Source organism: Paramormyrops kingsleyae, chromosome 12, assembly GCF_048594095.1.
Source record: "Paramormyrops kingsleyae isolate MSU_618 chromosome 12, PKINGS_0.4, whole genome shotgun sequence".
Taxonomy (NCBI): Eukaryota; Metazoa; Chordata; class Actinopteri; order Osteoglossiformes; family Mormyridae; genus Paramormyrops; species Paramormyrops kingsleyae.
Genome location: NC_132808.1, coordinates 24,012,669 through 24,029,897, shown reverse-complemented (window position 1 = coordinate 24,029,897; position 17,229 = coordinate 24,012,669). Strand labels below are relative to the sequence as shown.

Below are 17,229 nucleotides of genomic sequence, written 5' to 3'. Positions count from 1 at the left end.
TTAGAGAAAATTACAGACGGGTGCGGACTTCTTGGGCAGCCTGCACAGAGCAGCTAGAACACACAGCCCCAGAGAGAACGCACATCGCCAAAGACGTTAGGGGAGAAACGGAGGAAAGCGCACAAAACAAAATTAAAGCAGAAGCGACCAAAGACAGACAGGCGAGGGAAAGATGCTTTCGGCTGGCCGGATTGGGTGGCAAAGAGAAGCTGGCTTTTGATTGGACGAGAGCAGTTCCAGAGATTCTGCCAGCGGAACCTGAGGTTAGCCTGTAGATGCAGGCCATCAATAAAAAATAAAAAGTTCCACCCAACGGCCCAGTCTGACTCCCGCGGGCTTCCCCTCACCCTGCCTCAACAAACGTCCACCAAAAGCTCAAAGGTAAATGATTTATATTCTGTCTCTAATCACACATATATATATATATATATATTTAAAAAATTGTTAGAAAGTAGTTTGCAGTTTCCTAGGGTACGCTTTCGTACGGCAGTTGAGTAGCCTAGTCAGAGATTAAGGCAAATTCTTCTAAGGACTATAAGTTGACTCTCAGCATTAAGAGGGGATTAATGTGTATCTTCAGTGTGGCAGGCTTGCTAGGTGACTGTGTTTACGCAGTGTTGCGGACCAATATTAATCCAAAATTAGTACAAAAGATAAGCTGTGACTACAGAGGCACGCTTGGTTGGCTTCCACGGGTAATCAAGACTCACTTTGGGACAGCACGTGTGAAAGGTCAACATGTACTAACGTTTTGGGTAAAATATGGGGGGGGGGGGGGCGATTTTTGGGGGGGTGGGTAAGCAGAGAAGAGTGATTGATCTTCTCTAAGTATTGTCTTCAGAAGCAGTGCTTCATGAATCTTTTCAGGAATCTTTACCACTTGTTTGCCATTAAACTTGGGTCCCTAAACTCTCTTTGATGTATTTTGGCTTTTGCCTGCAATATTCTGGTCTGTCTGCATCCCACCCAAAAAATTGCTATGAATGAATTAAATAACACGCAGTATATTTTACAGACATAAAACCATGTCACTTAGTCATCTGCTTTATTATTTTTCAGTTTTTATGTGACACAGCTTTGAATTTATAAAATTACAACCCAGATGTGTTTCAGTGCACAGTTACGGATGAAAGGTACCCGTAACCCTTGTGTACGTGTCACGTAAAACGACAGTAAGCAGAGAGGTTATTAAACAGGCAGGTTCCTGCCCCCGAGGGCTGGCAGGCCCCTGCTGTTGTACCTTAGAGAAGTGTGTTTAATCTGAATGGCTCCAGCGTGACATACGTGTGACATACGTGTGCCGATCGCCCCCCCCCCCCCCCCCCCATCCAAGGGTTAATGTTAATGAGGTTTATTGTACGCTGTCAGAACTTCTTTAAGTTTTGAGTTGTTTTATGGCAAAATAAAAGAAGACCATCACAAGCTGAAAACAAGCAATATAAAAAGAGCAGTAAATGCTTCCCCAGTCTGCCTGAGGCAGGCGCCCCGACCGCACTTTCAAATGCTCTAAGGGCACCACCGTCTCATCTTTGAAACTCTCCTTTCAAATAAAAGCTAAATTTATACAGTGAGTAAAAAAAAAAGAAAAGGTCAAAAAAGTGTGACGCAGATGTCACACGACTTTGCAAAGACTGAGTAAAATGGAGATGGGGGGGGGAGGCTCTTTCCCATCAGCCCCCGTGTCCCCCAGCTTGGCCCCGAGTACGTTATGCCATGTGCGTTAGGCCTGGTACCCTTTGCCGAATCCAGGCTCGTGCCTTAGGTCCTCAGTGTCAAATGAGACAAGAACTTAAAAAGATTAGCAATGTAGTATCTCTGAAGCATGATATTATTTCTCCACGTTTTTATTTCTCCAAATTATTCTCAACTCAAACATTCCAAAATGGACTTTACAGGAAAAAGTATTCCTCGCTTTTTATTAGTATTTATATCAATACATATAATCTGGAAAATTTCTATACTTTAGATTAATAAATATTAATACATGTGTTTTAATGTATATAGGATTTTTAAATGATAATTTCTGAAAACAATAGTGAAATTACGAAATGTATAAGATGGTGGTAGAAACTCCGTATTATTTCCACTACTTTTTAACGAGTCACTTAACATGGAAGACAGGAGGAGGAAAAAAAGAAAAACAACTTTCCGAAGTGCATATTTATATTCTCTTTTATTAATATCATTATTATTATTTATAGAAATTTACAGTGAGCAGGCAAATTACAGTGGCCCAGAAAAGGAAAAGAGAAATGAGGCGGGCAGGTTCTCAGCGTGCTTTGGCACTGGCTTTTAATTACTCTCTCTACAGAGCTATTTTCATTGGTCGCTCCATCCCAGACGGGGGGGGGCAGCTAGAGGTTGCTTCGGACGGGAGTCTGTACCTGCCCCTCTCACAGTGCCACTGCCAGCTGGGCCAGCCTTGGGGGCACTACAGGGGGTGCTTATGCAGCGAGGGGGGCAAAGGGGCACCGGTGCACCCCCTCCCACCCATCGCCACCCCCATCCCCCACTCCGGCTAAGATTAGACAAATTAAACCCTATTATTCATGTCACTCCCCAGCTGTCCTCTAAAGTGGTTTCATGTTAACTATCATGATGGTTTGCAGTCGAAGCCACAGTCTTTGCCATTTATAATATAAAAAAAGCAAAAAAGAAAAAGTTTTGGCTCTTAGGGTAGGATTTTTTTCCAAGGGTTCTTAAACATTTTATAGAAGCTACATTTGAAATATTAGACACTGAACTGTTTTTTTTTTTTTTTTTTTTAATGTGAGGGGGGAAAAAAAATCTAATGATCTCCACTCATTTTGGAAGTGCGCTCATTTTCACAGCTTGTTGCTTTTTAAAACCCATGCATGTTGGAAATGGGTGTGAGGGGTCACTTCCTACACGGAGTATAACTTCCAGCCCCTGCCCCCTCCAACCCGACCCATCAGCTCATTCTTTATGCTGCTCCTGTTTTGCAAAGACGTGACTGCGGACGAGGCCGGAGGCCATTCCGGGAGCCGGCAAAGGTCATGCCATGGATCTCCTTGCTCCAGGCATATCAACGCCCAGGAGAATGTGCATGCAACTACGGTGGGGGCTACTGTCGGGGAGGGGGGGGGGGGGTGTCAATAATCTGTACCTTTGGAAAAAAGTGTCCGCTCAACAAATAAATGTGATGTGGATCTGATGGAAGCTATATATAATGTTCATCATCTTAATAGCAAATCTCCCATTCACTGTTAATGCATATATAAGGTGGTACTTTTATAAAACTATACGTTGCATAAAAGACTGTTTTTGTTCAAAGGCCAGCGTACAAGAAAAAAAAATGTGCGCACTGTAAACTGAAACCAGCACAAAAACAGCTGGATCTTCGAGATCCCCAAAAGTTAGTACTACACTTAGCTATCAGTTAAATAATGACATCATCGCCTATGCAGACGACTTGACCGTTCTCGTCCTGTAAATCCTGCGTTTCTGCTCTAACTGGCGCTGGTATTTAGCCACTGTGGAGCTTATCGGTCCCATCCCATGCTCTGCCCTGCCGGCATTCCGCCAGAGCGCTCTGTACTCTAAGAGTGATGGTGTGACTGCCTCTCGAGGCACATTTTCCACTTCTCGGCCGAACTGCTAAGTGAAAGCAGACCCCTAGCTGCGGAGATGGTGCCCGTATTAGCCAGTCAGCACGCACACTTTAAACAGATTACGCGGGTAATTTCATTAAGGCCTATATATATTTTATCGTCAGTTAAAAATAGGAAGATTTGCGTAAATGGGCCACTTTAAAAAAATACCACAACGCATTCAAATTAAAATCTGGGCAGTATACATTTTATCGTCAAGTAAAAATTGGGAGCTTCACAAACTAACCATGTCACATAGCTTTGGGCGGTTCGGTATAAACTGAGTTATTCGAGTCGTGTCTCGGGCATTTGGAGGACAGTCCTTGGGCAGAGTGAGGCCGACGGACCAGCATGACAACTTCAGGTGTGTAACGAGCCTGGTCATGGCTCATGGAAAGGCGGAGAAGGCCGTACACCCTACAAGAATGTGGTACCTGGTAACCTCATGAAGCAACAACACCAGCCTTGCCCATTTTAGCGACTTCCACCTGCATGCGCGCGAATTAAAACGTAAAAACGAACGCCCAAAAGCCGCTTAGGGCCAGGGCACCGCACGCCAGGGAATAGGGAGTGAGAGGAGAGGTTTAGTGCCGTTTCTGATTTACGGAGCGCTGTGCCCCCTTCCTCCTCGCCTTCATCCTGAATCAACAGCGTGTGCTAACAGGCGAACTCACATTCCTTGGGGGCTCCTTCTGGGCCCTTATCAAAGGAAAAGAAACAGCACAGCCAATCTTGGATGGTTTACACTCAGTCGCTTTCACATTCATCCATGACACTATGGACCACGGAACATATCTGAACAATTGCGGGGGGGGGGGGGGGACATAGGAAGGGGCCGTAAAGTCATGTCCGTCTGTCTGTTTGCCTTTGAAAAATTCAGCTATCACCTTCTGCCTTCTTTTTTTCCTAAATTATCGACGATACGCTTTTTTTAAATAATTGGTTTGTTGTTATTATTTAAAGGTAATTTTTTTGTGATTGTTCTTCAAAAAGTCACCCGATTCTGAGGTTCATGCACTACATCCATTTTTTCTGAAGTACAGCAACACATTTTTAAAAATCCAAGCGAATTAATTATTCTGTACTCATTCCACTAGGCTGGCAGCCTGACTGCTCCTCCTACAGGTTAAGTCACTTAAAAGCCACCTATTGTTTCAGTGTAACTTAATCCGGGCATAACAAAGTCAAATCCTGGACAGGTGTAAACTGATCGGTTTAACGAGTAACTCTGGAGAGGAGCTCACGCAACAGAACCTTGGAGAAAATCAGGAGTACGTCGTCCCGTTTAGTAAATATCGGACGTGTAAAATTAGCTACAGCAAGAAGCCATGAGTTGTGTTTGGATAAAATCTTCTAGAAGCAACTAAGTGAAAGATTTTGGGTCGGCCTGTCTTGCCACATGGGCCTGGCGCTCGGGTATAATCGCGAAGGCTGGGACAGAGCGGGAGGGCGCTGATTAATGCATGACACACTTGAGTTAGTGGAGTCGAAATTGAAAGAAGAAAGAGACGAAGGAGAAGAGAGAGGCCTGAACCGCAGACTTTGTAACATCACATGTTTCACATTTCCAGCATCTGAGTGGGTGACATTTCATTTCTCAACGCGAGTCATCTTTTAGGGGCTAATTTAATTTATACTCCCTAACACGTACCTAATTCCTCCTTATTCAAAGCAGGTCACGTGCTCAGCCAAACTCATTTCCTTGCTCCTTCCTGAATGAGAAGCAGAAGAATGGGCGACTGTTAAGTTGCGCCAAGATGTCTTCTCCTGCTGACAGTCGGCACATTTTTACGCACTGTGTTTTATATAAACGGCTTTATCTCCGTGATTCTGCTTAGTGTCAAGGTGGACAGATTTTTCCACCAGTCGGAGAACAGTTCGATTATGTTAGGTGTTCCTATGGCCCTGTGTCAGGTATCCTAATACAGTAGGAAGACGTTTTGGAAGCTCTGGATCTGTTGGAACAACCAATAGACTTTATCAACGGTAGCAATCAACATCTAACAACAAGGCTGCCTAGACTGCACTGCAAGGTAATTAACGTAACTCGACTCCATTTTTATGAGAAATATAGGCATAGGCAGAATGCCCTACAGTATTCTGACACTGCACTACCAATAGCAACCAGCGGGAGTGCCAAAACACCCTCAGCAGCCATACTTCCAGGGATACTGACTTATACAACTCAGCTCAAATGGATCATCATGACTAAAGAGATGGTTACACTCAGGGCCACACCTGCCATTGAGGACACTTAGGTCAAGTACTCTGTATTTTTTCTACAACTCTAATACCCACAATGCATTGCGGGGCCACGCCTAGGAAGGCTGACACTGTGACCTCTATGTTTTAAAAATCCAGGCTATGGCCCTGCTTACACCCAAGGGCACAGCTAGAAATACTGGACCTCATGAGAAAATATTAACTCGCCTCCCCCCCTGGCCTATTTTTCTGATAATATTAAGCATATGGGGTCCCAGTAAAGTTCTGAGTCCCCTGAATCTGTCAGGGTACCAAAGTCCCTACTGTGGCCCCTGTAAAGTGCTGGGCCCCCTGAATCAGCCAGGGTATCCAGGCCCCTACTGTGGCCCCTGTAAAGTGCTGGGCCCCCTGAATCCGCCAGGGTATCCAGGCCCCTACTGTGGCCCCTGTAAAGTGCTGGGCCCCCTGAATTTTATCGGAAAGTACACGATAACCCCAATTTAATCCAAGGTTACTCTTCAGCTGGGAATATTAAAATGCATAGTAGTAGACCTGGCTATTTCCAAGCATGCCATTAATACCTCATGTACAGTAATGCCATGTCATAATGAAGTCGTTAAATACCTGACCCTCTTTGCCAAGGATTTCCCTGAAATACACATCGCCATCCGGACAACAAACGGGATGAAATACGGCACAGAGGAAGCTGGGAAACTGCCACGCTAAACAGATTATTTATGCGTGTGTAAAACCCGGGTGCCTGATCGGTGAGTAAGGAAACGGCCAGCGGCTAGGCGGTCGTAAAGGCCCCATGTTATTGCAGGTATATCACCGGGCCAACAGCAGAGGTTTTTAGAGCGTGTGGCTATATTTAATCACCACTGTCCCAGGCGACCCTCTCCGGGATTAAACCGGCCCATCAACAACATCAAACACTCCTTCCCGTTGCCATGAGAGCTGCGTACCCTTCACTCACCCCTCAGGCCCACGAAAACTAAAATCCCTCGTTCCTGTTTGTCTCACCGCACGATTGGCCTGCCCAGGTCGGACAAGCAATGGCTGGAAAAAACTGGAAAAAAAGCCAATGGAAAAAAGCCCACGTCTTGAGTGGGGTACTCTGTAATCTGGGGGGGGGGGGGGAGTCTGTTTTACATGCGGCTCTTTCAATCCTGTCACCAGGGCCAAAAAGAGTGGGAAAGTTAGGGTGATTCCGAGGGCCCCTGAGTGGCTGGGGCCCTTAAAAATTAACGGATTTAATGGATTGACCTGGGTTGGTGGCCCAATATGATATGCTATTGGGGCCCAAAATCTGTAGCAGCACCCCTGTATTGAGAATCATGTATAAGTTCATTTCAATGGAGGAGGGTTAGGACACATTGCCTGAAAGCTGAAGGTCGAAGGTCCAAATCCCATGGTCAGCAGAGTGATTTGGGCCCTTGACCTTTGACCTGCATTCTCTACAGTGTCTGCTTGACTCCTCTAACAAAAAAACTTATGTGATTTTGGAGAAAAGCATCTGCTAAATAAGTAAATCCTAAATGTAAAAAATAAAATGGTGAAAGTCAGTTTTAATTCCACAAACATCTGTGTGTTTGTGTCACATATTTGTGGTAATTTCATGGTGAAATTTTGGGCATCGCAAGCCAGACGACTGATAGTGTTTATAAACCACAGCTTTTAAGAAGTTACTCCGAAGAACCTGGCAGCAAACACATAAGAAATATTTACTAAGCGCCCTGCCACAGTGGAGGATGCGGAGGGAATCTGCGTGACGCTTCTCTCATGGGGAGCCGGCAGGCAAGACTCCGAGAAAAATTTGGGAAATTTGTGGGAACAAAACCAGCTTGACAGCGACTAGCTCGCGTCCGAAATCCAAAGTTACAGTGTGTGTCCCCCCCCCCACCCCGCGTAATGGAAACAGTATGATCTGTCACGGAGGCAGCCATTTTACACCCGGGGAGCGATTCCGCGAAGGACGCCTGCTGGCTTTCGTTTGATCGCGGCTAAACCCGGTCAGACAGATGCACACGGCACAATTATCTATGACAGGGGAGAAAAGTAGTAAATCATCCCCCTCTCAAAACAGACGAGTGTATGAGCGTGATCGGGGGGGAGAAGCAGGGCTCCATGTGGCAGAGCTCGGTCCGTTTAACAAATCACCGTGTTTCCGCCTCACGCGTGTCATTCCTGATCCCGTCCCGGGAAAGGTGGGGGGTCGGGGGGGAGGGGGGTGCCGCAGATCCTTCAATAAGAGCCCATGGCTCTGTGAGAGGCCCCATGGAATTATAGACGCGGTTACAGGCTCCGCCCCGCTCCCCCGTGGAAGCACACAGCATCGGATCCACAGATGTCAGACCCATGGACGTCCTCTTGGAGAGGTCTAGGTGCCACCAATTACAGAGCAGTAACCGAAGTAGCTTTGTCGCTCTGAGACACGCGTCATGTACAGCTACCCTGACAGGCAGGGCACGTCACAGCATGTGGGTAACATCAAGAGAGCAGCGGGTCGCGACCGGCGCACAGGCGAGGTGGACACACCTAACCGCCACTGTACAGCGCTCATGCGTCGGCGGAAGCGATAAAAGGAGCATTTGGCCGAGACTTCCTCCCCTGACCCGTCTCTGGCCCATGAGGTCTGCTTCTCCCAGGGCTGTGATCTTAGAGTCTGGGATTTATTACGAGTGGGGTGGCCCACCCTCCCCAGGAAGACTTCTGCCAGTTTAAAGCAAACGTTATTGTTTGTCACGGGAAACCAATCTGATTACTGTTTTCTCTCCACCAATCCCTATTTATGCAAGTGTTTTTCATTGCCCCCCCCCCCTCCCTTGTCCAACTTCATTTTTACCCATGGAAGATAAAGCAAAAAAAACACGCCAAGGTCTGCTGGAAGACTCTGGCACCTCAAGGGGGCGACACATCTCCCCAATTCCTGCAGTTGTCATTCCTGCTGTAAATCATTAAGAAAATGGCTATGTTGTTCATTTGAGGCACAGGGCAACACGTCCCAGACCACAGTCAGGTATGGAGGAGGAAAACAGAAACTCAGGACGGGCACCATTTTGGGTCCTGACCTTGGGGTCCTGCCTCTCTGCCCTTAGATAGGGTAGGTGTCCTCGAAGAACGCCTGTGAAGTTCAGGCAGACACCAGTGAGCCGGGGATCCTCGCGTCAGTCAGCCGGGGCATCCCAGGGTGCCAGCGCCAATGCGCCAAAGGCGAACGCCAGCATTCTGTGGCAGGGGTCTGCATAGCAGATGAAGACTTCAGAGTGACTGGATTAAATTTTAAAAAGTAGAAATGGCTGCCGCTCGGGGGCATCGAGGGGTGGGGTGGAGGGGAGGGGAGGGGTTCGATATTAGTTAATGAAACATATGAGAGCTAGAAGAAGGAAAGTGTAAAAAAAAGAGGGAATCAAGGATTTAAAAGCATTTCCTAAGAAAACTGAGAAACCAGCCTGCAGTCTCTGGGCCGCCAAGGTGCAGAATCTGGGCGGCTGGCTGAGCCGTCCGTCGAAATGTCGGTTCTGTATTAACGGCGTAGCTTTTAAGTGCCTGATTCTCTCGGCACGCTGCCTCTGACGTCCCGTCCCCCCCCCCCCGTCCACACCTCAGCTGAAGAAGAAAAAAACCACCAGCAATTACACAGTGTCCCTTAAAACTAGATGCGAAATGTAAATGTTGTGAATGGATCGAATTAAAAACTAATCTTATTTGAAGGTCCTCGTAATATTTTAATTCCAAAAACATGCTGTTGCTTCTCGATAATGCTTCTCATGTGAGTTGCGGCTTCAATGGGGGGAGAGGAATTGATCGCGCTTGGTGGCAAACATTTCTTTATGTTTTCCCAAAGCCTGGTGCATGATTTCAAAGTGAGACATCCATGCCTCGTAATGGCTTTTATACTGCCTTAAAATGAGAAACACATTTTCTCTCTTTGCATTAAAACGAAATGTCAAAACCAGCATGAATCCTCAGTTCTTAGGAAACTGGGAAAGCGGACGGCTCTGGCTGTCGCTCGTTATTTCACTGTAGGCGGGGCTTAGTGCCTGGGTAAGGAAAACAGATAAGGACAGATAAGCTCCTCCAATCATCAGCACTTCAGCAGCTGTGGGGAGCCGGGAGCTGCAGCCGTGTTTTCAGAGCACCGGAATTAAAGTTGTGCTCATCTGTGTGGATGTTAAGAACTTTCCCTGAGTTTCTTTGAATCTGTGCTCTTAATGAGTTTTTATACTCTCGACTCTAATTAACACTTCTCATCGGGTAGCAGAAGCTCTTCGGCTGAGAGACTCTATCGCATTAACGGAATTTATTCCTCTTCCATTTAGTTACACATATTTGTTCTGTTTTCTTGCTCTGGGTCATGTTTACCGTGGACGGATCAGAGTCACTCGAGACTCCAGAGTCCCGGCATTGTGGCCCCCTCCTCAAATTGCCCCGTTATCTAAATCACATTAATGGCTGTACGTTTTTCTAGCTGCCTTCCATTGCTTAATGTTATTAGGATTTAAGGATTAGTTTAATGGCTTTTCCATTTAAGTCAAGTGTACCAGTGGCATGGAAAGGTGTTGTTTTCCAAAGGGCCCGGTGACTCTTTAAAGGAAGATACTTCAACATAATGGAAACACGAGCGCGTTCCATTAATTACGACTCGTTAACACGTGCAAATGATGGTATTAATCGCTACTTCTTGCTTTTATCAAGGGTTGTGCTTCTTAATTAATTTATACTGTTTCAATTTCAATAATAAGGACACCAATAGCTTGGAGCTACGTCAAAAAAAGAAAAATAAAACTTGAAAACTGGCCGTTTTACGTAAAATAATTCACGGCCTGTGAAAAACTCTGGATTGGTAGGTATAAATTACAGTATATAATTTAACTAGTTTGAGAGGTTACAGAATTGCAAGACTAATGAGTATCATCAAAAAATATGTTTTGAGACAATCACAGGCAATCAAGCTACCGGTAATTCAACTGTGACCGTGGTCACATTTTTATCGCAACAACGGATGTAACTGGCAGTTTTACTTTAAACTGCAATGTCGGTGATGCCACTGCAACGAAGCTTGTTGCCACGACGCCTCAGCGATTAACGAAGCTTGTTGCCATGACGCCACAGCGATTAATGAAGCTTGTTGCCATGACGGCATAGCGATTTATGAAGCTTGTTGCCATGACGGCACAGCTATTAACGAAGCTTGATGCCGGTGACGCCACAGCGACTAACAAAGCTTGAGGGAAACTGACCCGTTTGTTGCTCATACTCTGGCTCCATATTACTCTCTGCTCCAAAGACACACTTATAATACAGTGGGGCTGGAACCAGACTCGCTGGGCTTGCATGGAAAAACAGACTGAACTGTAGTAATAAAAGAGAAAAACACTGCTTTCTGTGCCATGATTCCTGGGACGGACTCCAGGCCCAAACCACGACCTAAGTGGTTATGTAAAAAGGATGGATGAATCATCAAAAATAAAAACCATTGATTAGTAATCAGTACAGGTACAAGTAGCTAAATGACTAAAAGCTACATTTTAGCCTGTCTGCTAGTTTAGCCAAATAGCTACTAAATCTATTGGTATGCGCACATATATAAAATTGTACCGATATTAAAGAGCTGAACTGCTATGTGGTCACAGCATTGTTGACATGTGAGGCACCAAAGCAGTCTTTTTATATGGCCCGTTGCTAAGCTCCTGTACACCGCTAACAAGCAGCAACGCTTTTAACAGCTTTCACCGCCATGCTGCTGTTCGCCTGTAATGACAACCAGCTTCGACAGGCCCACAAACACTTTTGCCAGGCCTCTGAATTGAGGCTAGCATGCTAACTGGCTAACTGTCTCCAGCCAAACTTCAGCACAGAGCAGCAGAATGCGCTTCCAGTTTCCCCCAAGGTTCAGAAATAACTAAAATTTCTGACCTTTATGTCTAATCCTGCAGAACCTGCAATAATGTCCCACTTTATTATTTTTTTTTTCTTGCCAGGTGAAGCCATCAAGTGAAACAGCGTTAAAATTAAATTAGGCTGTTTTCACAGTCACATTTCCCGAGTGTGACATTTACAGGGGGTGTGCTAAACTGATTGTTGACATATTTTTCATTAAATATTTTTAGATCATGTCTATGACACGTCTGAATTTAATTTTTTTTCTTGTTTTTTTTTCCCTTTTTGCCATTTGGCATCAAAGGTCACCACATGTCAATACATACACTCAATGAGGATCAAACAGACCTACAATGAATCAAACCACCTATTGTTTATAGGTTGCGTTTCTGTAAAGCAGGTAGTACATGGGAGACAGTGTGAAGAACAAATACACACATATTTCTTTCATTTGAAGATTTTTCCTGTTAGTCACATGCGTAGAAATTTCAGGACAGTTCTGGTGTTTTTTTTTTTTTAATAACGTGCAAATCATGTTATTAGTAAACAAAGCAAGGTTAGCGATTAGCTGCATGACACACCACGAGGACTGCTGTGCCGGCCTCTGAAGGAAAGGCAAGACTCCCAAGGGGGAGGGCCTCTTTGGCTGGTCAGGCAAGTCGTACAAGGCCTTGAGGAGAAGCCTTGCTGCTGGTTTAATATTTCTCCCGAGGACAGCCATGGAAAGATCAGCCACACTAAGCCCCGGAATTACCCTAGATATTGCCCTCTGCGCTCTGCAAATGAAATCTCACGGCGGAGAGGAAGAACATCATGGTTAACACTCCGAAATCACAGGCAGTGAGATGGTGGGGGTGTGTGTGTGTGTGTATGGGGGGGGGGCAGCTGGAGAAGAGGAACCGGGGAGCAGAACAGAATTTGACAGAAGCAGGAGGGGGAGGCAGGAAGCGAGGTCGAAGCTGAGGAATAGCGAATGGACAGCAGCGTGCTAAGACCATATACCGCGTCCCCCACCCCTTAAGTCAGAGCCCCCTGCCCCCCCAGCCATGTTGTCCCCCCTCCTATGGCAGCCAGCGGGTCACAGTGAGGAACAGGCAGCGGGATGAAATCAGAACCAGGGGCCCACCTGTCTGTAACTACGACCAGCAATCGGTGGGGGGGGGGAGAGGGGTTCAGGAGCGACATGAAGCACTTACAAAACCGCTGTGATCATAACCTTCAAAACCCTGAAACCCACTGCCACCCCCTGGCCCACGCACCCCCCCAGCTGCCCGTCGCGACGCTAGCCCACTGGCGCACAAACAGGGGCTGCACTATTTATAGCTGCCGCCACTGAGCTACACGGCCATCCTGCTCTTTATAAAGCCACATTTTCCCGAAATAGAAAATGCACATCCACTTATTAAGCTGGAAGGATTATTGTGCCCTGAATAAATAGATGTCTGTTTATTTGTTGCCATTTTTTAAATTTGCGCCCCGTTCCAAGAAAAAAATAAAAAATAAAAACCTTCAACCTAACCTTCAATCTAGCGTAAAAAGGTGGGATTGTTGTCAAGGCGGGTTGGACTGCAGGTAGCTTAGGCACAGGTTAAGTTCGATGATTGTATCTGAAGTGCCAGGCCATGTGATAAGTCCTTTAAGAAAGGCGTTTACTTGAATGTGACACAAGTCAACACTCATGTTTAGCCAGGAAGTTGGACATGATGTAAATAATACTACGGGAACACGTCGCTGTGACGGCTGGCAAAAGATCATCACGGAGCTTCACGGCTGGTCATTTCAGAAGAGCCATCTGGGATAAATTCTCAAATATTATGGTCCATTAATCAAAATGGTCACGCTGACCTATGTTACAATGTATCGGCTTCACACAAAAATGAATAAAGTAGGAGGTTCCTTGAAAATTCACACTGAAACTTCATTTGGGGGTGCACAAGGTCCATTTGGAGTGAGCCCAAGTCATAAATGGATTTAGAAGTGAAGATCTTCCAAATGGTTTCAAATGGGCTTATGAGGCTCTGGCTGCTCGTGTATGCGTGCCGTGTGGGGTCTCGTGGCCTGAGCTGCTTCACGACCCCTTAGTGTAAAACCCAAGCCAATTAGATGTTGAAATGGCTACCGACTGGGCTCTGCAGCTCTACCTTTGATAATTAACTCATCACATGAGTTATCTGAAGTGATAATAAGGGACAACAGATCCTAACTCATGACAGTTGGCGTCCTTGTCCTATATTGTTTCAAATCCTGGCTGCAGATGAAGCTCTCCAACCCAGGCAATGATATTTCTAATTATGAGTGTATCAATCAATGTTTTATGTCACCATCAATTATTTTGGGCTTCAATCAACTGCACGTAGGCGCATCTGCTTCTGCTCTCCGTCGGCTCTGTGTGTCCGACTTATTCCTCCGAACCACCTTGCTTCCAGGGCTATTTTCGATCTGTGTGAAGTCAAGTTTGGTACCAGGATCTGTTTAAATATGACTTTGTGCTTCCCAGCAAGGAGGAGGCCTTTGGGATTCCCCCAGCTGGCATTCATGTTTCTCCCTGTTGCTTTCTTATGTTTCGTGTTTGCGTTGTACTTTGGGAATGTTTCCTTTATACCAGCTGTGGCGAAAAAACTGGTAGAAGTCTAATTAATCAGGGGTCAATAACTCACACAGGAATTGAAGGAGAAGTTTGTGGAGTTATCCTTTACAGAGAGAAATACTTCAAAAGCAAAAGAGTTTCCAGAAATGGCCGGAGACATAGCGTTTTGCTATAGGCTACTCATTTAGCCCGAATGTAAAGTTTTGTAACTAGTCATATGTTTCAAATACATATTTTGCCAACATTATGTGAGGTGATACAGTCTGGACGAGGCGCCCAGTAGACCACAAAAGCTCTGGCAAGTGTGCTGACAGCTGGTTTGCATGGCACTGAAGTGTGTCTGCCAAGACCGGGCGTAACGTAGCCTTGGAACATGCCCCTTTCCACTTGGGGCACTCGAGGCAAACGAGCAATCTTCCCATCATGCAATGCGAGGGCCGAGCCCAGGGCCCGCGAGGCTCTCGGCTCCTTCGTGACGTCCTTGTGTGGTCCCAGAGAGCCTCGCCCACAAAACCGGTCCTGACAACCCCAGCTGCAACCTTCAGCAATAAGCTGACGAAAGATACGCACTAATTGTCGCCATGATGCAGCCCTGGCGTGCCAGTCGAAGGAGGTTTGTCGCCTATTAAATGTTAACCAAAATAACTAAGCATCTGTCTGTCCATGTTAGCCATGGTCTGTATCAGCTCCTTCCGCCTTTAATGGCATAAGTCTTCATTTTTTAATTTATTTCTATTATTTGATTTGTATAAAATTAGTTAATAATCACCCCCCTCCCCCCGCCCCGTCATTCACCCCAACACAATAATACGAGGAAAATGCAGCAGATGTAACTTTCTCATTTGCACTTGTACAGTTGGCACACGAAGCTGCTCCGGCGTCTCATATTGCATATAAGGGCGTGTTATAAGTAGAGTCATCATAAAAACACCCCACCTGTCAGCCTCGCGTATACCGGACCCGAGGCCACTTGAGACCCACCTGTGATTAGCAGTCTGGGCGTGGGGGGTGGGGGGTGCATTTGCGGGGGAGAAGGAGTCTGGAAACCCCATCACTTCGAAGGGGGAAGCCCAGTAACAGATGGGATGCCGTCACTAGGTTCCCGAAGCGATTAGATTTCCACCTTTGATACTCATTACATTGATTTTGTTGGTAACAAACAGAGAGGTGCATTCTGGGTATAAGTGTGGCTCTCAGTTTGGTACAATAAAGTCTTTGGTAAAGTAAAGCTGTTGTCTTCGCTCCCTACTGCTGTGAAACTATAATGAAACAGGACTGGCCGACTTTTTAGCCACCCTCTGCGAAAGTTTGCTATCCGATAGCCAAAATAGACGAATTTGCAGTTTTTCCTTCTCAGTTTTATAGCTTTACATTTTTATGATCAAACTTCCAACGAATTTACGCCAGCCACACTAAAAACAGTTCAAAGTCTTTACATGTGTCTCGTATTAATATTATACGGTTACCCATCCTGCGGCTCACCACCCTATAAAACACTTTTATCAATAACTTATTAATTATTTGTAGTTAACGGCATTTTTTTCTGCTGCACGTGAACTCCACTGTACCACATAAAATTCACAGCTGGCTTATATTTAAATTTAGAGTCTAAAAATGTTTTTGCAGATATCTCTTAAACAGGATATGATTTTTATTGTTATATATATATATATATATGTGCGTGTCTGTGTGGGTGGGTGGATGTTTCTGTTTTGCAGTCCGATTCCCTTTCTTGCCCATAGCTCGTCACCTGTTCAGTTCAGAAGGGTGAAGTTGCTACTATATTTTCACCGGGTACAGAAATCTCCGCGCGTTTCTAAGGGGACACCCTAATGACCGTGTTAACGCCCGGTGTGACACACCCACCCCTGGCGCGTCCTTCATGTCAGATTGCGTCGAACCGTCTCTCCGTGTCGGCTGTTATTGTAGGGTTCGGGAATAACCTGACCCTGGGCCCGCAGTAAGTCACCTGACTGTCTCCCGCAGACACACACAGACACACACCGCCGGGCACTCTGACTTTCCTCCGCGTCTCCCATTCACATAACATAACAGTCTCAGGCATTACGCCACTGGGCTAATTTTAAGAAGCGCAGGGCTTTCGAATGAGCGTGAATGATGACAGGAAGACCTTTGACGGAGGCAACCTGCTTACCTCTCCTCTCATGTTCGTTCTTGCGGTTCTCCATCCTGCCGTGCAATTCTTTCGTAGAAATTCAATCCATCAGGTAACAACCTGACAAATATGTATGTGGACATCACCAGCATATATTCTCCTGCACTCTACTATGCTACCAGCGACTACAGAAGAATGTACCAGATATATTATGACAATTATTTATCAGAGAGAATTCAAAAATACAGAAAAGGAACAATTTCAAAATCATTCTAAGGCTATTAATGTCACTTTTAATGCATCATTCTAAGGGCTCTGTGGCAAATAGCTTAATATTTCATTACATTTTCTTTTCCTTATCCCTTGCTTTCTATCATTGGTTGAGCAGGTTCTTATTGACTGTTGTGCTTTTTATATGATAAAACACAATATTTCAGGGGTTTTGCAATTATTTTCCACAATGGAGGAATTAATCCTAAAAGGGAAGTGTGTTCCAGATGTTATGTAATTACGTAAATCTAACTGCAATATATCTTCAAGACACATGGACTGTTACACCAGTGTTAGACTGAACTTAGTTTGGTGTGTGAAATACCAGACTGTACATGGTGTGAGGCTTTCCTGCAATCCAAAGGATGACAGATGTAGAAAATATAGAAAATTATCATTAAATTAAATATTACTGACAAAAAAGCAGGAGAGACTTTGAGAAGAAAAGGAGCAGAATTCTCACATTAAGGGAACAAGTTTATTTAGGGCACCATTGATCCACCATGTAACAGTGCCGCTTTCTGATCTTTTTCATTATAAAAACACGTCTAATTATATAG

At 45.4% G+C, this 17,229-nt stretch overlaps 1 protein-coding gene across 1 annotated transcript in view; it reads left to right on the top strand.

The window, feature by feature from the left end:
* Positions 1-331: 331 nt before the first annotated feature.
* Positions 332-17,229, top strand: part of pitx2 (paired-like homeodomain 2) — a 52,395-nt gene continuing 35,497 nt past the window's right edge. The window contains exon 1 of the mRNA XM_023822196.2: positions 332-381. The gene's annotated coding sequence lies outside the window, so the exon portion shown is untranslated. The remainder of the gene's footprint in view (positions 382-17,229) is intronic.